General features: G+C 42.5%; 1 non-coding gene across 1 annotated transcript; it reads right to left on the bottom strand.

Annotated features, from left to right (window-relative positions):
* Window positions 1-19,190: 19,190 nt before the first annotated feature.
* On the bottom strand, window positions 19,191-19,265 carry Trnal-caa (transfer RNA leucine (anticodon CAA)). The gene has a single exon. It is a non-coding gene; the product is annotated as a tRNA-Leu (tRNA).
* Window positions 19,266-25,355: the final 6,090 nt, after the last annotated feature.

The following is a 25,355-nucleotide window of genomic DNA, read 5'->3' as shown; positions in this document are numbered from 1 at the left end:
AAAAACGCCTTTCTTTTAATGATTTCCAGCCAACATCCTGTATGATTTCTGTGACACTCTCTCCAATATTTCGCGATAATACAAAACGTGCTGCCTTTCTTTGAACTTTTTCGATGCACTCCATCAATCCCATCTGGTAAGGATCACACACCGCTCAGCAGTATTGTAAAAGAGGACGGACAAGCGTAGAGTAGGCAGTCTACTGAGTAGGTCTGTTATATTTTCTGTCGTGCCAGTAAAACGCAGCCTTTGGTTAGCCTTCCCCACAACATTTTCTATGTGTTGTTTCCAATTTAAATTGTTCGTAAGTGTAATACCTAGGTATTTAGTTGAATTTACAGCTTTTAGATACACTGATTTATCGTGTAACCGAAATTTAATGAGTTCCTTTTAGCATTCATGTGGATGACCTCACACTTTTCACACCATTCAGATATTTATTCTAAATCGTTTTGCAGTTTGTTTTGATCTTCTGATGACTTTATTAGTCGATAAAGTCAGGGTCATCTGCAAACAACCGAAGTCAGCTGCTCATATTGTCACCCAAATCGTTTATGTAAATAAGGAACAGCAAAGGGCCTACAATACTACCTTGTGGAACGCCTGAAATCACTTCTGTTTTACTCGATGACTTCCCGTCAATTACTACGAATTATTACGACAGGAAATCGCAGTGTCATAAGCCTTCTGGAAATCCAGGAATGCCGAATCGATCGTAAATGAAGACATCATAAGTGCATGCAAGAGCATTATTCCTGCTTTCATCACACAGAAATTACATATACAGAGGTGCACTTTCTAGAGAGCCGTGTGGCGCTGGCGCCTCCTGCTTCTGCGACGGACGCCAGCCACGACTCGTTAACAACGGGGCATTCCCAGGCGTCAGTAAACGACCCTGATCAAACTTGACGGCTCTTTAGAGGGGTAAAATGGTGCAATACGTATTTTTCTGTTTATATTTAGTTTTACCTTTAAGAGTCGAAACACACTTCGAAAGATAATTTGGCATTTTAAGTACAGAGGAAATACCTACGAAACGATCATATACAAAATAGTTTTTCATGTAAAATTTGATATGTAATTAATGCTCTCAAAAACTGTATAATCAACTTTTTTAATAATCTGAAATGTTGTAAAATACACTACCACCACCAAAATGAAAATTTTGTTGCAACATAAATTAAAGCAGCTTTCAAGCCACACACATTCCTGTGTAATAGTGCTGTTTTCTGAAATACCGTTTTTTGAAAATAAATTTGCACAGTGTGCTGTCGGAGTATTTTCAACATATTTAATTAAAACATCCAAACATTCACTACTCTTCTAATTACAGTATTTATTGTATTTGTGTTACTTATATGTTTAAATTGAAATTTTTCGCTTTTCATTCATGGTTCTTTTTTCCCGATCGAGATCTATTGAATGATTATAATGTCAGTCTCCACATGAGAAAAAATACAACAAAGCTGCAGTCACTAATACATAGTTCTTTTCGACAAGGCTTACCAGTGCACTGAAATATGCGTCATAGGAATTAGGACATTTAGAGGATCACCTGTGAACATTTGAAATCATGCTGAATTTTGTTTTATGTTGTGTTCTCTATCGTGTATATTAGGTGAAGAAATTTCTTTCATTTTATGTGCCTGGTGTTAAAATAGTAGTGTTTCAAGCATTTTCTTAGAGATAATCATTACTGTAGTTATTTTCTATCACAATAATGAGTTACTTATTATTTTCGATCACAAAAATAAATTTTTGAAGCACTTAATTAAAAACTAAACTAAAAGCAAGAATGTAAAAAATGCAAATTTGAAACATAAAACAAATATAATCGAAATAAATAATTACATAGCAATGAATGTTTAGACTTTTAATCAGGCATATTGAAAGTGCTCTGACAGCATGCTATGTACAGCTTATTTTCCAAAAATAGTATTCCAGAAACACAGGAATGTATGTGGCTTGAAAGCCTCTTCAATTTATAGTGTAACAAAAGTTTTCATTTTTCAGAATTAATTAATGCTGGTCTGGTAGTTTGCAACATTTACAGTTGGTTATACAGTTTTCAAGAAACATTAGTTACATATTATGTGAAAAACCTTTTTTACTTATGATCGTTTCGAAGATATTCCCTCTTAACCTAAAATGCCAAATAATCTTTTTGTGTGCACTTAGCGTTTTACTCATTAAAAGTGAAACTGGGTGCTGTAGCCTTCCCCACCAGACATCGCGGCGCCTAGAGTATCAGCAACCAAACTGACAGCCTGCAACTGCGGGTTGCCCGCTTCGCAGGAACACCGAAGCACTACACAACCGACAGGCAATGTTGATGAACGGGAACAACGACAACAACAACACAGCAAAGACACCACCGGCCATCAGGGGCCACTGCCTGCCCATATAAACATAAGGAATAGGTCGCTGCAGATCCCGGAACTATCTTCACACGTCAAACCACATGATGGAAAATAGCTCCGAGTTACTCATCCGCCTAAGCGCTATAAAGGCCGGCGCTCGGCCGCACATCTGCAGTTCAGCGACCGCCATCAGACGTGGATAGCTGCCGCCCCGGCAGCCCGGCAGCCTGGCAGCCCGGCTTGGATCTTCTCGCTGATCTCTGGATTAGGCTCGGTATATTGGAGACGTCTCTGGTGGAGACTAGCAGGAAATTGTTTCAGTTGTTTTCTATATTATTGTTGTGTGTAGTTGTGATTCGAAGACGGTTCACTGTTTTGTGTTGGCGTCATACTTGGAGAATTTGTTTTAATTAATTGAACAGCTCAATAAATTGTTTTCGGACTTTGATCGTTAGTTTCTTCTGCTTACGCAGACATATCACTGGGCACTAACAAAAAATACGTATTTCACTGTTTTTTCCCTCTCTACACACACGCTAAGATCATTTCTTGACACTTCGGCATGTTAACGTGTAGGAGAGTCCAAGAACGAGTTGTGTTAATCTCTGTAAATTTCAATGGAGCGGCACAGCCAGTCATGCTCTATGCCTGCCGTCCTTTACGGACTCATTAGCTGCAATGGGACACTTCTGAAGCTTTAGTAAAAACCAAGTGCGTCAGTTATGCTGCCTCGAGACAAACACACACTTGCTAAATGTAATACTGGTTATTGTGTGAAACTATTAATGAGTAGCCTGTGACAGCACTTTGTTTTAAGTTCGGTCAATAACTACCCTGCAGGCTTTCCACTGGAGTCTGGACCTCCACAGGGAGAGTGGGCTGTGGTCGAGCCTCCTCCCCCTCCTCACATCCGCCCTCACAATCCAGGGTAAAATCATGGAATAGCACTGTAAGACAAGGAAAAGAAACTGAATTACCAAAGATAATTTTGACACACTAATTTTTTCCATAACTAAATATTTACAGAAACAGTTATTTACTTAGGTGTCACTTCATATTCTTCTTCCACAGTTCCACGTCGTTTGCTGCTAACGCTGACGGTGCTTGATGTCGCCGAACGCTTCATTTTCAACAAACGGACAAACACTCAGCTGAAAGAACGACCACCATGGCAAACTGGCAGAATGAGACGAGGAGTGGAGGGCGCAGTGTTTATGAAGACACACACTGATTTTACGGGAACCAATCAGGAAGGGCAGATGGTGTAAAGTCCTGAACAGTATTCACAGGAGCCAATTGGAGTGCACAATTCCAAGCCGGCCACAGATGTACGCTGGTCTGCGAAGCAGGATAAGTTGGTGCTGGTCTGCCGCCCTCGGATTTGGCCCGCTTTTGCATCTGGGGCTCAGGACGTACCGAGTCGTTCCGCTGATCCGTTCTTTGTGCCGGAGTCTCCCCGACTCCGGCCGCCGCTTCACTTTGTGGAAAGCTGAGGCTGCTGACGGACGCGCCGCTTCGCGGGTCACGAGTTCCATCCGTCTAGCAAACTACTGTCATACTGTGTTCAATAACATTTTTTTCCGTGATGTAGGATCGTCTCCAGAGGCTCGACGCGGTATAGTTAAACTCATTTATTTTAGTTTCAGTTCACCCGCCAGGTTAGCCGAGAACGCTAATGCGCTGCTTCCTGGACTCAGGTAGGCGCGCGGGCCCCGGATCGAATCCGCCCGCCGGATTAACGACGAGGGCCGGTGTGCTGGCCAGCCTGGATGTGGTTCTCAGGCCGTTTTCCACATCCCTCAAGGTGAATGCAGGGCTGGTCCCCACGTCCCGTCTCAGTTACACGACTCACAGTCATTTGCAACACATCCGCACTTTTCCATGATTTACACTAGACGTAGACAGATGGGGTACTCTGATTCCGTCCCGGGGGGTGCGGCGTGGTGGTAGGAAGAGCATCCAGCCACCCCTTCAAATTAACATGCCAAATCTGATTTAACCACGCCAACCCCGCCCAAAATGCTGGACAAATGCGCAAGCGATAGGTAGAATTTTAGTTGCAGTTTCTAAACAATAGTCCTGCACAATGCATTTCCGAGCGTGTATGTCTTCTTTTTTGTGTAATATATTTCCGTTCCACATGCATTTGGGCAGACAGTGCAGTGCTTCTGTAATAAAGTATTTGAAACAAACTGATTAAAACAGCATTTGCAAATATACTGATGTTTTAAGCAGATTACCTAATTTGTGTATGCACGCAAATATTCCACAGAAGTGTCGCTGCGTAGTTTTAATTAATATTGCCTACTGTGCAACTGTATACTCTGTTTGTCAAATTCATCCCGGCAGAGTGTTTAACGATTTATTTATGACACATGCTGAAGCAAACTACTATGCAGCAATAGTTTCCAAAGTGTATTTAGAGACATATTCAATTGCATTTAGTAACTCCTGAAGAAGAATGTGTTCAAAGGCAAGGTAAGGATGTGGTATTTCCCACAAAGGCAGACGAAGTGTCTGAGGGATGTTTTCACAAGTGTGCCGAGATCTTCTTTTTAGAGTCTGAATTCAAGTGTGGTGGTCGTATTCTTTGCAATAAAAGGGTAATTCCATTGCAATTTGTCTAAATATTCTTGCGTCATCTGCAAATCTCAATCTCTCTCTCTCTCTTTGTGCTGTGGTAATTCAGTTCCTGTGACATCTTCAAGATATATGTTGTTGTTATGGTCTTCACTCCAAAGACTGGTTTCAAGCAGCTATCCATGCTGCCCTATCCTGTGCAAGCCTCTTCATCTCCAAATAACTACTGCTACCTACATCCTTCTGAATCTGCTTAGTGTATTCACCTCTTGGTCTCCCTCTAGGATTTTTACCCTCCATGCTGCCCTCCAGTATTAAATTGGTGATCCCTTGATGTCTCAGAACATGTCCTACCAACCAATCCCTTCTTCTAGTCAAGTTGTACCACAAATTTCCCTTCTCCCCAGTTCTATACCGTACCTCCTCTTATAGTTACATGATCTACCCATCTTATCTTCAACATTCCTCTGGAGCACCACATTTCAGAAGCTTCTATTCTCTTCTTGTCTACACTGTATATCGTCCGTGTTTCACATCCATACATGACTACACTCCATAAAAATACTTTCAGAAAAGACTTCCTGACACTTAAATCTATATTCGATTTAACAGATTTATCTCCTTCAGAAACGCTTTCCGTGCCATTGCCAGTCTACATTTTATATCCTCTCTACTTTTACCATCTTCACTTATTTTTCTGCCCAAATAGCAAAATTCATCTATTACTTTAAGTGTCTCATTTCCTAATCTAATTCCCTCAGCATCACCCGACTTAATTCGACTACATTCCATTATCCTCATTTTGCTTTTGTTGATGTTCATCTTGTGTCGTCCTTTCAAGACACTGTCTATTCCGTTCAACTGTTCTTCTAGGTCCTTTGCTGTCTCTGCCAGAATTACAATGCCTTCGGCAAACTTCAACGTTTCTATTTCTCCTCCATGGATTTCAATTCCTACTCCAAATTTTTCTTTGGTTTCCTGTACTCTTGGTTCAATATACAGATTGAATAAGATTAGGTATGAAGAGTAAATAGCTTTCCGCTCCTTGTATTTTACCCCTGCCACCTTCAGAATTTGAAAGAGAGTATTACAGTCAACATTTTCAAAAGCTTTCTCTAGGTCTACAAACGCTATAAACGTAAGTTTGCCGTTCCTTAATCTAGCTTCTAAGATAAGCCGTAGAGTGAATACTGCCTCGCCTGTTCCTACATTTCTACGGAATGCGAACTGATCTTCCTCGATGTCGGCTTGTGTCAGGTTTTCCATTATTCTTATATTCCGAGAGAATGTAACTTTTGCAGTGTTACTTAAGTGGCCCTAAGGCCGAAATTTCAATCGAAATAATAAATATTTCATACAGTTAACGGCGACTATTATGTCTTTTAAGAAATATTGTATGACTGTGAATCCCAACCATGAGAAGTTAATCTTCTGTAAAGAATTCGTGTTAGTGTTTTGCAACCGGGACTTATTAAACTGATTGTTCGGTAATATTTACACTTATCAACACCTGCTTTCTTTGGAATTGTAATTACTATATTCTTCAAAAAGTCTAAGGGCATTTCACCTATCTCATATACCTTGCTCACCAGATGGAAGAGATTGGTCATGGCTGGCACTCTGAAGACTAACAGTAGTTCTAACGGAATGTCGTCTACCCCGGGGCCTTGTTCCTACTTCGGTCTTTCAGTGGTTTGTCAAATTCTTCACGCAATATCACATCTCGCCCCTTATCTTCATATACGTCTTCTCCACTTCCATAACATCACCCTCAAATACATTGCCCTTGTATAGACCCTCTATATATTCCTTCCACCTTGCGGCTTTCACTTCTCTGCTTTGGACTGGTTTACCATCTGAGTTCTTGTTATACATACAGGTCGTTCTCTTTTCTCCATAGGTCTTTATTATTTCTCTGCAGGTGGCATCTATCTTACCCCTAGTAATACACTCCTGGAAATGGAAAAAAGAACACATTGACACCGGTGTGTCAGACCCACCATACTTGCTCCGGACACTGCGAGAGGGCTGTACAAGCAATGATCACACGCACGGCACGGCGGACACACCAGGAACCGCGGTGTTGGCCGTCGAATGGCGCTAGCTCCGCAGCATTTGTGCACCGCCGCCGTCAGTGTCAGCCAGTTTGCCGTGGCATACGGAGCTCCATCGCAGTCTTTAACACTGGTAGCATGCCGCGACAGCGTGGACGTGAATCATATGTGCAGTTGACGGACTTTGAGCGAGGGCGTATAGTGGGAGGCCGGGTGGACGTACCGCCGAATTGATCAACACGTGGGGCGTGAGGTCTCCACAGTACATCGATGTTGTCGCCAGTGTTCGGCGGAAGGTGCACGTGCCCGTCGACCTGGGACCGGACCGCAGCGACGCACGGATGCACGCCAAGACCGTAGGATCCTACGCAGTGCCGTAGGGGACCGCACCGTCACTTCCCAGCAAATTAGGGACACTGTTGCTCCTGGGGTATCGGCGAGGACCATTCGCAACCGTCTCCATGAAGCTGGGCTACGGTCCCGCACACCGTTAGGCCGTCTTCCGCTCACGCCCCAACATCGTGCAGCCCGCTTCCAGTGGTGTCGCGACAGGCGTGAATGGAGGGACGAATGGAGACGTGTCGTCTTCAGCGATGAGAGTCGCTTCTCCCTTGATGCCAATTATGGTCGTATGCGTGTTTGGCGCCGTGCAGGTGAGCGCCACAATCAGGACTGCATACGACCGAGGCACACAGGGCCAACACCCGGCATCATGGTGTGGGGAGCGATTTCCTACACTGGCCGTACACCTCTGGTGATCGTCGAGGGGACACTGAATAGTGCACGGTACATCCAAACCGTCAACGAACCCATCGTTCGACCATTCCTAGACCGGCAAGGGAACTTGCTGTTCCAACAGGACAATGCACGTCCGCATGTATCCCGTGCCACCCAACGTGCTCTAGAAGGTGTAAGTCAACTACCCTGGCCAGCAAGATCTCCGGATCTGTCCCCCATTGAGCATTTTTGGGACTGGATGAAGCGTCGTCTCACGCGGTCTGCACGTTCAGCACGAACGCTGGTCCAACTGAGGCGCCAGGTGGAAATAGCATGGCAAGCCGTTCCACAGGACTACATCCAGCATCTCTACGATCGTCTCCACGGGAGTATAGCGGCCTGCATTGCTGCGAAAGGTGAATATACACTGTACTAGTGCCGACATTGTGCATGCTCTGTTGCCTGTGTCTATGTGCCTGTGGTTCTGTCAGTGTGATCATGTGATGTATCTGACCCCAGGAATGTGTCAATAAAGTTTCCCCTTTCTGGGACAATGAATTCACGGTGTTCTTATTTCAATTTCCAGGAGTGTATATGCTTTTATATCCTTACATTTGTTCTCTAACCATTCCCACTTAGCCGATTTTCACTTCCTGTCGATCTCATTTTTGAGGCATTTGCATTCCTTGTCGCCAGCTTAATTTACTGAATTTTTATATTTTTGTCCTTTTATCAATGAAATACAAGGTCTGTTGTGGTAATCAAGGGTTTCTACTAGCCTTCTTCTTTAAACCTACTTGATATATATATATATATATATATATATATATATATATATATATATATATATATATATATATACAGGATGGTCCATTTATCGTGACCGGGCCAAATATCTCACGAAATAAGCGTCAAACGAAAAAAATATAAAGAACGAAACTAGTCTAGTTTGAAGGGGGAAACCAAATGGCGCTATGGTTGGCCCGCTAGATGGTGCTGCGATAGGTCAAACGGATATCAACTGCCCTTTTTTTTAAAAAAAAACAGGAAGCCCCCTTTTTATTACATATTCGTGTAGTACGTAAAGAAATAAGAATGTTTTATTTGGACAACTTTTTTCGCTTTGTGATAGATGGCGCTGTAATAGTCACACACATATGGCTCACAATTTTAGACGAACAGTTGGTAACAGGTAGGTTTTTTTAAATTAAAATACACAACGTAGGTACATATGAACATTTTATTTCGGTTGATACAATGTGATACATGTATCTCTGTGAACTTATCATTTCTGAGAACGCATGCTGTTCCAGCGTGATTACCTGTAAATACCACATTATTGCAATAAATGTTCAAAATGATGTCTGTCAACCTCAATGCATTTGGCAACACTTGTAACGAGATTCGTCTCAACAGCGAGAAGTTCGCCTCCCATAATGTTCGCACATGCACTAAAAATGCGCTGACGCATGTTGTCAGGCGTTGTCGGTGGATCGGTGGATCTCGATAGCAAATACCCTTCAACTTTCCACCTGTCATGAAATGTGCTATTCAATACCATCTCAACCGCACGCTAGCTATGTGCCGGGCATCCATCATATTGGAAGTACATCGCCATTCTGTCATGCGGGGAAACGTCTTGTAGTAACACCGGTAGAACATTAAGTAGGAAATCATCATACTTTGCACCATTTAGATTGCCATCGATAAAATGGGAGCCAATTATCCTTCCTCCCATAATGCCGCACCATACATTAACCGCCAAGGTCGCTGATGTTCCACTTGTTGCACCTATCGTGGATTTTCCGTTGCAAAATAGTGCATATTATGCCGGTTTACGTTACCGCTGTTGGTGAATGACGCTTCGTCGCTAAATAGAACGCGTGCAAAAAATCTGTCATCGTCCCGTAATTTCTCTTGTGCCCAATGGCACAACTGCGCACGACGTTCAAACTCGTCGCCATGCAATTCCTGGTGCATAGAAATATGGTACGGGTGCAATCGATGGTCAAATGATTCAAATGGCTCTGAGAACCATGGAACTCAACTTCTGAGGTCATCAGTCCCCTAGAACTTAGAACTACTTAAACCTAACTAATCTGATGACATCACACACATCAATGCCCGAGGCAGGATTCGAACCTGCGACCGTAGCGGTTGCGCGGTTCTAGACTGTAGCGCATAGAACCGCTCCTGTCACCCCGGCCAGCGCAATCGATGTTGATGTAGTATTCTCAACTCCGACGTTTTAGAGGTTCCCGATTGTCGGGCAGTTTGTCTGCCACTGATGTGCGGATTAGCCGAGAAAGCAGCTAAAACATCTACTTGGGCATCATAATTTGTTGCAGGTCGTGGTTGACGTTTCTTATGTGGGTGAACACTTCCTGTTTCCTTAAATAACCTAACTATCCGGCGAACGGTCCGGACACTTGGGTGATGTCGTCCAGGATACCGAGCAGCATACATAGCACACGCCCGTTGGGCATTTTGATCACAACAGCCATACATCAACACGGTATCGACCTTTTGACCTTTTCCGCAATTGCTGAACGGTCCATTTTAACACGGGTAATGTATCACGAAGCAAATACCGTCCGCACTGGCGGAATGTTACGTGATACCACGTACTTATACGTTTGTGACTATTACCGCGCCATCTATCACAAAGCGAAAAAAATGGTCCAACTAAAACATTCATATTTCTTTACATACTACACGATTATGTAATAAAAATGGGGGTTCCTATCATCATCATCATCATAATCATTTAAGACTGATTATGCCTTTCAGCGTTCAGTCTGGAGCATAGCCCCCTTATAAAATTCCTCCACGATCCCCGATTCAATGCTAACATTGGTGCCTCTTCTGATGTTAAACCTATTACTTCAAAATCATTCTTAACCGAATCCAGGTATCTTCTCCTTGGTCTGCCCCGACTCCTCCTACCCTCTACTGCTGAACCCACGAGTCTCTTGGGTAACCTTGCTTCTCCCATGCGTGTAACATGACCCCACCATCTAAGCCTGTTCGCCCTGACTGCTACATCTATAGAGTTCATTCCCAGTTTTTCTTTGATTTCCTTATTGTGCATACCCTCCTGCCATTGTTCCCATCTACTAGTACCTGCAGTCATCCTAGCTACTTTCATATCTGTAACCTCAACCTTGTTGATAAGGTAACCTGAATCCACCCAGCTTTCGCTCTCATACAACAAAGTTGGTCGAAAGATTGAACGGTTCACAGATAACTTAGTCTTGGTACTGACTTCCTTCTTGCAGAAGAGAGTAGTAGTGAGCGCTCACTGCATTAGCTTTGCTACACCTCGCTTCCAATTCTTTCATTATGTTGCCATCCTGTGAGAATATGCATCCTAAGTACTTGAAACCGTCCACCTGTTCTAACTTTGTGCCTCCTATTTGGCACTCAATCCGTTTATATTTCTTTCCCACTGACATTACTTTCGTTTTGGAGATGCTAATCTTCATACCATAGTCCTTACATTTCCGATCTAGCTCTGAAATATTACTTTGCAAACTTTCAATCGAATCTGCCATCACAACTAAGTCATCGGCATATGCAAGACTGCTTATTTTGTGTTCACATATCTTAATCTCACCCAGCCAGTCTATTGGGGGTTCCTATAAAAAAAAAAAAAAAAAAAAAAAAAAAAAAAAAAAAAAAAAAAAAAAAGTTGATATCCGTTTGACCGACGGCAGCGCCATCTAGCGGATCATCTCGTTTCCCCCTTCAAGCTAGACGAGATCCGTTCTTTGTAGTTTTTTCGTTTGATTTCGTGAGATATTTGGCCCGGTCACTATCAATGGACCACCCTGTATATATAATGCACTATGTGATCAAAAGTATCCAGACACCTGGATGAAAATGGCTTACAATTTCGTGGAACCGTCCATCGGTAATGCTGGAATTCAGTATGGTATTGGTCCACCCTTAGCCATGATGACAGCTTCCACTCTCGTTGGCCTACTTTCGGTCAGACGCTGGAAGGTTTCATGAGGAATGGCAGCCGATTTTTCGTGGAGTGTTGCACTGAGGAGAGGTATAGATGTCGGTCGGTGAGTCCTGGCACGAAGTCGGCGTTCCAAAACATCCCAAAGATGCTCTATAAGATTCAGGTCAGGACTCTGTGCAGGCCAGTCCATTACAGGGATGTTATTGTCACGTAACCACTCCGCCACAGGCCGTGCATTATGAACAGGTGCTCGATCGTGTTGAAAGATGCAATCGCCATTCCCGAATTGCTCTTTAACAGTGTGAAGCAAGAAAATGCTCAAAACATCAGTGCAGACCTGTGCTGTGGTAGTGCCACGCAAAACAACAAGGGGTACAAGCCCCCTCCATGAAAAACATGACCACACCATGACACCACCGCCTCTGAATTTTTCTGTTGGCACTACGCACGCTGGCAGATGACGTTCACCGGTAATTCGCCATACTCACACCCTGCCATCGGATCGCCGTATTGTATACCGTGATTCATCACTCCACACAGGGTTTTTCCACTGTGCAATCGTCCAGTGTTTACGCTCCATACACAAAGCGAGTCGTCGTTTCGTATTTACCGGCGTGATGTCTGGCTTATGAGCAGCCGCTTACCATAAAATCCAAGTTTTTCGCACCTCCCGCCTATCTGTCATAGCAATTGCAATGGCTTCAGATGAAGTTTGGAATTCTGTGTGATGGATAGACGTCTGCCTGTTACACATTACGACCCTCTTCAACTGTCGACGGTCTGTCAGTCAACAGACGAGGTCGGCCTGTACGCTTTGTGCTGTACGTGTCCCTTCACGTTTCCACTTCACTATCACATCGGAAACAGCGGACATAGAGATGTTAGGAGTGTGGAAATCTCGCGTACAGACCTGTTACACAAGTGACGGCGAAACACCTGACCACGTTCGAAGTCCGTGAGTTTCGTGGAGCGTCCCCTTCTGCTCTCTCACAATGTCTAATGACTACTGAGGTCGCTGATATAGATTACATGGCAGTAGGTGACAGCTTAATGCACCTAGTATGAAAATCGTATGTTTTCGGGGGTGTCCGCATACTTTTGATAACATAGCGTATATATTTCTGATTTCTATGCTGGACTAGACATATATTGATAGAATACTTGGAACATTAGTACAAAATTCTTTTTGTTATTACTTAATGTGTCATCTCCATTCTTAACTGATAAATTCTGATTCGTGTTCTGCGTAACCTTATTGTTTTCAGTTGTGTGTCTTACCAATGTTTCATTGCACTCGCTCGAAGACATTTCGGAATAGTTTCTATCTATTTTTTTTTTTTTGTTTCAGCGTTCTCTGTTATGTTTCTATTATAGTTTACTTGAAACTCTCGTCTTCCTTTCAATAAGTGTGTGCTTTCATTTGAGATTTTCATTTCTTTTGCCTTGGTCCTCCTTGCAAACGTATTCTGTTATTGACACAGGGCTATCTGCGTTCGAAAATCTCCATTTCTTCCTTCTCCCTATAAAGTTAATTCGCTAAAATGCTGGACTTTTTTCTCAATTTAGTCTGGTATAGTTCCGTGCCACAAATAAACTATCGTATTTTACGTTTCCGGATTTCTGCCTAATAGTTTTTTATCTCATATCTATTTCTACAGTATAGATAACTAGTCTACGACCACTTGATGTTCTAAACTATTTTACGACAATCGCATCATGTAAAATTTGTTTATTATGCAATAAATTTTATTTAGTTTCATTTTTAACTGCATTTCTGCCTAATAGTTTTTTACCTCATATCTATTTCTACAGTATAGATAACTAGTCTACGACCACTTGATGTTCTAAACTATTTTACGACAATCGCATCATGTAAAATTTGTTTATTATACAATAAATTTTATTTAGTTTCATTTTTAACTGCATTTCTGCCTAATAGTTTTTTACCTCATATCTATTTCTACAGTATAGATAACTAGTCTACGACCACTTGATGTTCTAAACTATTTTACGACAATCGCATCATGTAAAATTTGTTTATTATGCAATAAACTTTATTTAGTTTCATTTTTAACTGCATTCGGTCCTTTCTAACAGTGGTGCGATAGACGTTCTGAATCTGTCTATACCATGATATAGGTTAAGATCCCATTACCACACACAGCAGCTATTAACGTTGGTGGGCCCTCGTATGGGAGTAATAGCATTAAAAAAAGCCAGTTTACATAGTCTGGTTGCGTGGTGTAATTTATAGGATAACACCTTCGCTAAACGTAAATTTTTATTTTTGTTCCTCTGTCAGATCTTTTTAATTGTGAACTTTTTCAGTTGTTTCATTTTTTTATATAATTCTTTTTCCAATCGAAATTTTTGTGAATATGGATCTAATTTTGTTTACCTATTATAATATTCAATTATTTGATAATTCCGATATATATCAGTAAAAAAAAGGAAATAATCTATTTATATTTGCGCAGTGATGTGGAAAATGTATTTTTGTTAGCAGGTGGACTTTTTTTGCGGTGTAGGTTTCACATATACATTTAAAATATAACATGAACACCTATAGCACTACGGAAAAAATAACACAGATGAAAATACTCAAAGACAGGTTAATAAGTAAAACGAAATGTAGGCAAAATGAGAAATAGATATAACTAACGCTATAATGTGGAAAGAAAAGAAATTAATCCAAATTAATACATAAAACTAATTAAAAACACACGAACAAAGATTTCAAACGCTTAAAGTGTGATAGGAAGAAAAATGAGAGCAAAGAAATTGATATTATAATTAAAATTATGTGACAAAGCAGTGGAATGAAAAATTACATTTAAATCAATTAACTGAATAAAAATGATCAGTCATTTCGATAAAGATTAAAAAATAAATAAAATTCAATACACCTGGCGAGGTGCGAAACCATAACCTCCCGCATATCCTACTGCAATCCTAACCACTACGCCACGCAACCACGCTATTCCAGATAGCTTCTTTATTGATTTTGAAGTCACACAAAGTTCCGAATTCTTTAACCTACATAACCGTACAGGTAGTTTGAAAAAGTCGTTCGCTCCGTTGGGGACTTCTCCCTGCAAGTCAACTTTCTGTTGGTTTTCTTCAAAAATGATGTGTTAAGGACTAACAAATTGTTATTCACGACGAATTTCTTAAAAGCATGTCCACTAACATTTCTGATGTCTTTCCGAATTTTTCCACTGGCGAATCGTTATTTAATCTACACTCAATTTTCTCGATAAAAGCCCCCCTTACCTTACCTTCTTGGAGCGGAATTTGCTATGATCCATCAGCTTCTGTAAATTTTGTCACGAAGTATCTTTGTTTAATTGTTCAAACTAGTTTCGATATTGTACGCCTATCCAGCATCCCATTAATATTAAATATCCTCTCTGTTTTGTTCCACTATAGTTAAAACGTAAACATGATCTTTCTTTTTTTTTAGTCATCAGTCTACTGACTGGTTTGATGCGGCCCGCCACAAATTCCTTTCCTGTGCTAACCTCTTCATCTCAGAGTAGCACTTGCAACCTACGTCCTCAATTATTTGCTGGATGTATTCCAATCTCTGTCTTCCTCTACAGTTTCTGCCCTCTACAGCTCCCTCTAGTACCATGGAAGTCATTCCCTCATGTCTTAGCAGATGTCCTCTCATCCTGTCCCTTCTCCTTATCAGTGTTTTCCACATATTCCTTTCCTCTCCGATTCTGCGTAGAACCTCCTCATTCCTTACCTTATCAGTCCACCTAATTTTCAACATTCGTCTATAGCACCACATCTCAAATGCTTAGATTCTCTTCTGTTCCGGTTTTCCCACAGTCAATGTTTCACTACCATACAATGCTGTACTCCAGACGTACATCCTCAGAAATTTCTTCCTCAAATTAAGGCCGGTATTTGATATTAGTAGACTTCTCTTGGCCAGAAATGCCTTTTTTGCCATAGCGAGTCTGCTTTTGATGTCTTCCTTGCTCCGTCTGTCATTGGTTATTTTACTGCCTAGGTAGCAGAAGTCCTTAACTTCATTGACTTCGTGTCCATCAATCCTGATGTTAAGTTTCTCGCTGTTCTCATTTCTACTACTTCTCATTACCTTCGTCTTTCTCTGATTTACTCTCAAACCATACTGATTAGACTGTTCATTCCGTTCAGCAGATCATTTAATTCTTCTTCACTTTCACTCAGGATAGCAATGTCATCAGCGAATCGTATCATTGATATCCTTTCACCTTGTATTTTAATTCCACTCCTGAACCTTTCTCTTATTTCCATCATTGCTTCCTCGATGTACAGATTGAAGAGTAGGGGCGAAAGGCTACAACATTGTCTTACTCCCTTCTTAATACGAGCACTTCGTTCTTGATCGTCCACTCTTATTATTCCCTCTTGGTTGTTGTACAAATTGTATATGACCCGTCTCTCCCTATAGCTTACCCCTACTTTTTTCAGTATCTCGAACAGCTTGCACCATTTTATATTGTCGAACGCTTTTTCCAGGTCGACAAATCCTATGAACGTGTCTTGATTTTTCTTTAGCCTTGCTTCCATTATTAGCCGTAACGTCTGAATTGCCTCTCTAGTGCCTTTACTTTTCCTAAAGCCAAACTGATCGTCAACTAGCGCATTCTCAATTTTCTTTTCCATTCTTCTGTATATTATTCTTGTAAGCAGCTTCGATGAATGAGCTGTTAAGCTGATTGTGCGATAATTCTCGCACTTGTCATCTCTTGCCGTCTTCGGAATTGTGTCGATGATGCTTTTCCGAAAGTCAGATGGTATGTCGCCAGACTCATATATTCTACACACCAACGTGAATAGTCGTTTTGTTGCCACTTCCCCTAATGATTTTAGAAATTCTGATGGAATGTTATCTATCCCTTCTGCCTTATTTGACCGTAAGTCCTCCAAAGCTCTTTTAAATTCCGATTCTAATACTGGATACCCTATCTCTTCTAAATCGACTCCTTTTTCTTCTTCTATCACATCAGACAAATCTTCACCCTCATAGAGGCTTTCAATGTATTCTTTCCACCTATCTGCTCTCTCCTCTGCATTTAACAGTGGAATTCCCATTGCACTCTTAATGTTACCACCGTTGCTTTTAATGTCACCAGAGGTTCTTTTGACTTTCCTGTATGCTGAGTCTGTTCTTCCGACAATCATATCTTTTTCTATGTCTTCACATTTTTCCTGCAGCCATTTCGTCTTAGCTTCCGTGCACTTCCTACTTATTTCATTCCTCAGCGACTTGTATTTCTGTATTCCTGATTTTCCCAGAACATGTTTGTACTTCCTCCTTTCATCAATCAACTGAAGTATTTCTTCTGTAACCCATGGTTTCTTCGCAGCTACCTTCTTTGTACCTATGTATTCCTTCCCAACTTCTGTGATGGCCCTTTTTAGAGATGTCCATCCCTCTTCAACTGTGTTGCCTACTGCGCTATTCCTTATTGCTGTATCTATAGAGTTAGAGAACTTCAAACGTATCTCGTCATTCCTTAGAACTTCCGTATCCCACTTCTTTGCGTATTGATCCTTCGTGACTAATGTCTTGAACTTCAGCCTACTCTTCATCACTACTATATTGTGATCTGAGTCTATATCTGCTCCTGGGTACGCCTTACAATCCAGTATCTGATTTCGGAATCTCTGTCTGACCATGATGTAATCTAATTGAAATCTTCCCGTATCTCCCGGCCTTTTCCAAGTATACCTCCTCCTCTTGTGATTCTTAAACAGTGTATTCGCATTTACTAGCTGAAACTTGTTACAGAACTCAATTAGTCTTTCTCCTCTTTCATTTCTTGTCCCAAGCCTGTATTCTCCTGTAACCTTTTCTTCTACTCCTTCCCCTACAACTGCATTCCAGTCACCCATGACTATTAGATTTTCGTCCCCCTTTAAATACTGCATTATCCTTTCAATATCCTCATACACTTTCTCTGTCTGTTCATCTTCAGCTTGCGACGTCGGCATATATACCTGAACTACCGTTGTCGGTGTTGGTCTCCTGTCGATTCTGATTAGAACAACCCGGTCACTGAACTGTTCACAGTAACACACCCTCTGCCCTACCTTCCTATTCATAACGAATCCTACACCTGTTATACCATTTTCTGCTGCTGGTGATATTACCCGATACTCATCTGACCAGAAATCCTTGTTTTCCTTCCACTTCACTTCACTTCACTGACTCCTACATCTAGATTGAGCCTTTGCGTTTCCCTTTTCAGAATTTCTAGTTTCCCTACCACGTTCAAGCTTCTGACATTCCACACCTCGACTCGTAGAACGTTATCCTTTCATTGATTATTCAATCTTTTTCTCATGGTAACCTCCCTCTTAGCAGTCCTCTCCCGGGGATCGGAATGGGGGACTATTCCGGAATTTTTTGCCAATGGAGAGATCATGACACTTCTTCAACTACAGGCCACATGTCCTGTGGATACACGTTACGTGTCTTTAATGCAGTGGTTTCCATTGCCTTCTGCATCCTCATGTCGTTGATCATTGCTGATTCTTCCGCCTTTAGGGGCAATTTCCCACCCCTAGGACAAGAGAGTGCCCTGAACCTCTATCCGCTCCTCCGCCCTCTTTGACAAGGCCGTTGGCAGAATGAGGCTGACTTCTTATGCCGGAAGTCTTCGGCCGCCAATGCTGATTATTTATCAAAATTTAGGCAGTGGCGGGCATCAAACCCGGGACCGAAGCCGTTTTGATTATGAATCAAAGACGCTATCCCTAGACCACGGGTACTTATCCTAGGTCTAATACCAATTTCATTTTGTCTTCTTTTCTTCGTCGCACTTTTGATAGCCGTACTTCATTGAATTTATTTTCATTTCTCTCCTCTTATAACTCCAGTAATCTGTTTTTGTAGTTTGATGCTCCTAAATAAGATGGTTCTCTATGGTACAGATGAAGTTCGCGTATTTAAGAACTTGTGAATAATGGGGCGTGGCAGTTACCTTTCGGCGAAGACTCGTTAAAAAGAATCTTTATCACCTGAGGATGTGTCTTCTAGTGAAGCGAAACCGGTCGTGACTTTTAATGAAAAGTATTCCTTCAAAACGTTTATCTTTATAGTTGTAGCTCCAAATTCATCTCATTCTCAGCTCCGAAACACATATTATCGTAAACGTCAACTATTTGACAGTATGTATTTGAAACCTACTGGCAGATTAAAACTGTGTGCCCGACCGAGACACGAACTCGGGACCTTTGCCCTTCGCGGGCAAGTGCTCTACCATCTGAGCTACCGAAGCACGACTCACGTCCGGTACTCACAGCTTTACTTCTGCCAGTATCCGTCACCTACCTTCCAAACTTTACAGAAGCTCTTCTGCGAAACATGCAGAACTAGCACTCCTGAAAGAAAGGATACTGTGGAGACATGGCTTAGCCACGGCCTGGGGGATGTTTCCAGAATGAGATTTTTACTCTGCAGCGGAGTGTGCGCTGATATGAAACTTCCTGGCACATTAAAACTGTGTGCCCGACCGAGACTCGAACTCGGGACCTTTGCCTTTTGCGGGCAAGTGCTCTACCAACTGAGCTACCGAAGCACGACTCACGTCCGGTACTCACAGCTTTACTTCTGCCAGTATCCGTCTCCTACCTTCCAAACTTTACAGAAGCTCTTCTGCGAAACATGCAGAACTAGCATTCCTGAAGGAAAGGATATTGTGGAGACATGGCTTAGCCAAAGCCTGGGGGATGTTTCCAGAATGAGATTTCCACTCTGCAGCGGAGTGTGCGCTGATATGAAACTTCCTGGCACATTAAAACTGTGTGCCCGACCGAGACTCGAACTCGGGACCTTTGCCTTTCGCGGGCAAGTGCTCTACCAACTGAGCTACCGAAGCACGACTCACATCCGGTACTCACAGCTTTACTTCTGCCAGTATCCGTCTCCTACCTTCCAAACTTTACAGAAGCTCTTCTGCGAAACATGCAGAACTAGCACTCCTGAAAGAAAGGATACTGTGGAGACATGGCTTAGCCACAGCCTGGGGGATGTTTCCAGAATGAGATTTTCACTCTGCAGCGGAGTGTGCGCTGATATGAAACTTCCTGGCAGATTAAAACTGTGTGCCCGACCGAGACTCGAACTCGGGACCTTTGCCTTTTTCGTGCAAGTTCTCTACCAACTGATCTACCGAAGCACGACTCACGTCCGGTACTCACAGCTTTACTTCTGCCAGTATCCGTCTCCTACCTTCCAAACTTTACAGAAGCTCTTCTGCGAAACATGCAGAACTAGCACTCCTGAAAGAAAGGATACTGTCGAGACATGGCTTAGCCACAGCCTGGGGGATTTTTCCAGAATGAGATTTTCACTCTGCAGCGGAGTGTGCGCTGATATGAAACTTCCTGGCAGATTAAAACTGTGTGCCCGACCGAGACTCGAACTCTGGACCTTTGCCTTTCGCGGGCAAGTGCTCTACCAACTGAGCTACCGAAGCACGACTCACGTCCGGTACTCACAGCTTTACTTCTGCCAGTATCCGTCTCCTACCTTCTCGGTCGGGCACACAGTTTTAATCTGCCAGGAAGTTTCATATCAGCGCACACTCCGCTGCAGAATGAAAATCTCATTCAGTATGTATTTGGATTTTTGCTAGTAAAATTAGAAAAATGTACCTCCGAAAATGTTAATAAAAGTTGCAGTTAGATCCAAATATGGAATAGTCGGGAAATGTGGATTACGCAGATGCAGATAGTCATGTAAATCTAGGAGAAAATAAAGAAAATGATGCTGCTCTTAATTTAAATTTTTATAAGAATTACTTACCGGTAACAGAAAAATTAATTTGATTCGATAAGAAATCTGTCTTGTTTATTTTTTTAACTTCAAACAATGTTCTGAAAGCATTATTTGTTTCTTTAGTAGGAGTCATTCATTTTCGTTCGTTTGCTTGCAGGAGTCACAAATGTATTCTTCATTCTCAATTGCTGCACCGTTGTGGTAGGTTTTGTGCAGTACCGAATATTTCATTTTGCAGTTTAAGACAGAACAAATTGTATCCATAGCCAAAAATCGAGAAATGCGTAACAACCTACTATTCTTTTAGTTAATAATTTGCGTAACCTTAATCATTTGTGTACATTTCTAGTAATTATTGAATATTGTTGAAAACTTATCTCCAAAACCTTTGTCAAAATACGAAAACATTTTTTCTGCCCCGTAAATCGCACAGTGCCTGGTAAGGGACTGGAACCGCTACGCAGCTTCACGAGGATATTTTAAAGTAGGCCATCCGCTTCCTGCTTTGGAACAGCACTCGATGGATGCGAAATTACGATAATCAATAATGCCAGACTATTCCTTAATACCCGAAATTAATCTGTGTTATTGTCTTGTAGAAATCTGGGACGCAGAAACAGGAGTGCGGTATGGGATGAAGTCTTGGTCCGAGGTTCCTCATTTCCTGTCAATATTGTTTCACTCGGGCAGAAATACAGACTGTCCCGTCAGCTGGCGAAGAGCGTTTTGCTCACAGCACAGGTACAGCTACTCATGCAGCTTCAACACGATACCACAGATCATCAAGAGTAGTGACTGGCGTATTGTGACGAGCCAGTTGCTCGACCACCATTGGCCAGACGTTTTCAATTGGTGGGAGATCTGGAGAACGTGCTGGCCAGGGCAACAGTCAAACATTTTCTGTATCCAGAAAGGCCCGTACAGGACCTGCAACATGCGGTCGTGCATTATGCTGCTGAAATGTAGGGTCTCGCAGGGATCGAATGAAGGGTACAGCCACGGGTCGTAAAACATCAGAAATCTAACGTCCGCTGTTCAAAGTGCCGTCAATGCGAACAAGAGGTGACCGAGATGTCTAACCAATGGCACGCTTTATTTCCATGTTAGAGCTCATTTTAGTTTCGTATGTACTGTACTTCCTCGATTCACCGCCAGTTGGTCCAAATGAAGGAAGGTAATGTTGACTTCGGCTCTCGTGTTGACATACGACTCATTGCTCTATAGTACTAGCATCAAGCACATCAGTAAGTAGCATCAACAGGTTAGTGTTCACCACGAACGTGGTTTTTCAGTCAGTGCATTGTTTACAAATGAGGAGTTGGCAGATGCCCATTTGATGCATGGATTAGCACGCGGCAATTGCCGTGGCGCGGTACGTTTGTATCGAGACAGATTTCCAGAACGAAGGTGTCCCGACAGGAAGACGTTCGAAGCAATCGACCGGCGTCTTGGGGAGCACGGAACATTCCAGCCTATGACTCGCGATTGGGGAAGACCTAGAACGACGAGGACACCTGCAATGGACGAGGCAATTCTTCGTGCAGTTCACGATAACCCTAATGTCAGCGTCAGAGAAGTTGCTGCTGTACAAGGTAACGTTGACCATGTCACTGTATGGAGAGTGCTACGGGAGAACCATTTGTTTCCGTACCATGAACAGCGTGTCCAGGCACTATCAGCAGCTGATTGGCCTCCACCGGTACACTTCTGCGAATGGTTCATCCAACAATGTTTCAATCCTCATTTCAGTGCAAATGTTCTCTTTGCGGATGAGGCTTCATTCCAACGTGAGCAAATTGTAAATTTTCACAATCAACATGTGTGGGCTGACGAGAATCCGCACGCAATTGTGCAATCACGTCATCAACACAGATTTTCTGTGAACGTTTGGGCAGGCATTGTTGGTGATGTCTCGATTGGGCCCCATGTTCTTCCACCTACGCTCAATGGAGCACGTTATCACGATTTCATACGGGATACTCTACCTGTGCTGCTAGAACATGTGCCTTTACAAGTACGACACAACATGTGGTTCATGCACGATGGAGCTCCTTCACATCTCAGTGGAAGTGTTCGTACGCTTCTCAACAACAGATTCGGTGACCGATGGATTGGTAGAGGCGGACCAATTCCATGGCCTCCACGCTCTCCTGACCTCAACCCTCTTGACTTTCAGTTATGGGGGCATTTGAAAGCTCTTGTCTACGCAACCCCGGTACCAAATGTAGAGACTCTTCGTGCTCGTATTGTGGACGGCTGTTATACAATACGCCATTCTCCAGGGTTGCATCAGCGCATCAGGGATTCCATGCGACGGAGGGTGGATGCATGTATCCTCGCTAACGGAGGACATTTTGAACATTTCCCGTAACAAAGTGTTTGAAGTCACGCTGGTACGTTCCGTTGCTGTGTGTTTCCATTCCATGATTAATGTGGTTTGAAGAGAAGTAATATAATGAGCTCTAACATGGAAAGTAAGCGTTTCCGGACACATGGCCACATAACATATTTTCTTTCTTTGTGTGTGAGGAATGTTTCCTGAAAGTTTGGCCGTACCTTTTTGTAACACCCTTCATATATCAGTTCATGATATCCAGTATTACAAATTTACTCTCTGTAATGGACACACGTCCAGATCATCTGCTCTCAAAATTCCGCCATCTCTCTCCCCAAATCCACCACTGCTGGCAGCTCACCTGCAACTGCGCAATGCTACGCGCTGTTAACAGCCAGCTGCCCAACACTACAATAGCATATACTCCAACAATGCAAACGTACCGCGGCCTTCACACAGCACAGTCAGTGACACTCATATAGAGCGCCACGTGGCGTTACCAACATAAAAACCCAAACACCCTTCTTACAGTTATAACGACCGGCCACCAGTGCTGACTTGAGAAACGAGGCAGCACGTGTAAGTAAAGACGATATGTGTGCTCTTAAGCTAGCGCTGTACCAAAATTCCAGAAAGTACCGCGAAACCACCGGTGTAGAGAAGTGCGCGGCGGCCTGGCTGCAGTAGCTGGCTCGCCTCCAGTCAGCGCCTGTCGCGGCACGCTCAGAGGCGCTGCTCCCACGCTCGCCGCTGCCAACGTCTGCGGAACTGAAACACACAAGACGTGCTGCCTCTTCTTAAACGTCACGTATCTGCTGTTCCAGACACTTGGATTGGTCTCGGGAGGTGAAGTCGCACGCAGTGTCCTGGAGCCTACTCGCACAGTTTTAACAAAGGAAAGACCACACCAACCGTATGCAGTGACTCTGTGACCACTGACAGCGGCGGAAATCAGTGCAATGTGCGATTTACGGTATAATGTGAGAATGCAGGCATTTTCGGCGAATCTCGATGATAAAATCTTGTCGGGTTGACAGCCGAGTCAATGTGTTGTTCTCCAGCAACATTTCAGCAAGACGTCGTCTGAAGATGGTAAGTAACAAACTAGCTGAAACGTTGCTGGAGAACAACACATTGATTCGGCTGTCAACCCGAGAAGATTTTATCATTGCGGTATAATGTTTACACACTACAAAATTTTTTCTCTGTTTTTCGTTTTAATGGTTAATTATTGAAGAAAATGTCCGACCACCAGCAGATGGCACAGTGTGTGAAATGCTGACACCTGGGTCAGAAGTTTCATGACTGCAAGCCGCAGCTGCTGCGTGCGCTTCAACTCCATGACAGGCCAAAGGGCAAAACATTTGCAACTGAGGTTCTGAATCGCATCGACAATGATCAAGAGTATCTGCAAAAAGGACAATGTCCGAGTACGAAGCTTGCTCTCGTGTGTCCCCAGCTCGCACCAGAGCGGAAATTGCACAAGTTAATGACGACATGCTAGCCTGGATGTAGGAGGGACTGAAAAATCGATTGGATATTCTGATTGCTACAGATAGCGGACATACGGATCTCTCTTAAAGGGCTACTAAAACTTTAAGTGTATCTGAACGTCCTGTCAAGTCCCGCACCATTCTGCCTATTCCCATTACTGAAACACAGACTGCAATGGGTGTAAGTGCAGGTATTCCTGTTGGTGGCTGGTGTCGGTGTGGCATACAGCAATACATTAGCATTTACTTCATTTGCGCACTAATAATTTTACCCATTAGGAGTAGTATGTTTTTAGGTTGTGTAGAATGTCGAAGTACATGTGGCAGGAATAGAGTTCTGAAACTAGAGTAGGCTGCCATAGACTATCATAATAAATAAGCGTATACTGCGGTACTTTACCTGGTAGCTTTAATAGGTTACAGTAATACTCGCATTACCTATACGTTAGATGTGTTGTATACCTGTCGAGCATTGCCTCATAACGATCGATTCCTTTACCTATGCGAGCAGTGTCTTACTAGATTCTCCTGAAAACCGGAAGCGATGAACCGCCTAGAAATTGAGTGAAAATAAATAAAGGACAAAGGTAACCTAAACAAAAAGTTTGATCTACGAACTTCTGTTAGTTAAAAGTAAACAGTATTAATAGCAAAATTGAAATTTTCAATGATTAATTCAGCTTTTATTCATAAATCGTTGAGTTCTAACGTGGAACAGAGGGATAATGTAGTAAAAATAAAGAAAGCCATACACATTTATCATATATAGCTAGAAAACGCATTTTTCTCTAGAAAAAAGTAAAACAAAAAGATTGCAAAACACAAATGTATCAAACATCGCTTCAATACATTGTAGAACTTAGGTAAAAATGATTATGTTATTCATAAACAATTTTTTGACATTCGTCAATGATAACAGAAAACTCTTGCCTTTGATCATGATGGAAAGCGTTATACTGACTACAAAACAACAGAAACAATTATATATAAGTTTTTTTTATTCTTGTGCATGTAAACTGTACTTGCATCAAAAGTAATTGCTTTGCTTACATAAAACCTTA

This window comes from Schistocerca gregaria, chromosome 8 (assembly GCF_023897955.1).
Source record: "Schistocerca gregaria isolate iqSchGreg1 chromosome 8, iqSchGreg1.2, whole genome shotgun sequence".
NCBI classification, from domain to species: domain Eukaryota; kingdom Metazoa; phylum Arthropoda; class Insecta; order Orthoptera; family Acrididae; genus Schistocerca; species Schistocerca gregaria.
This window is presented reverse-complemented; position numbering and strand designations above follow the sequence as displayed.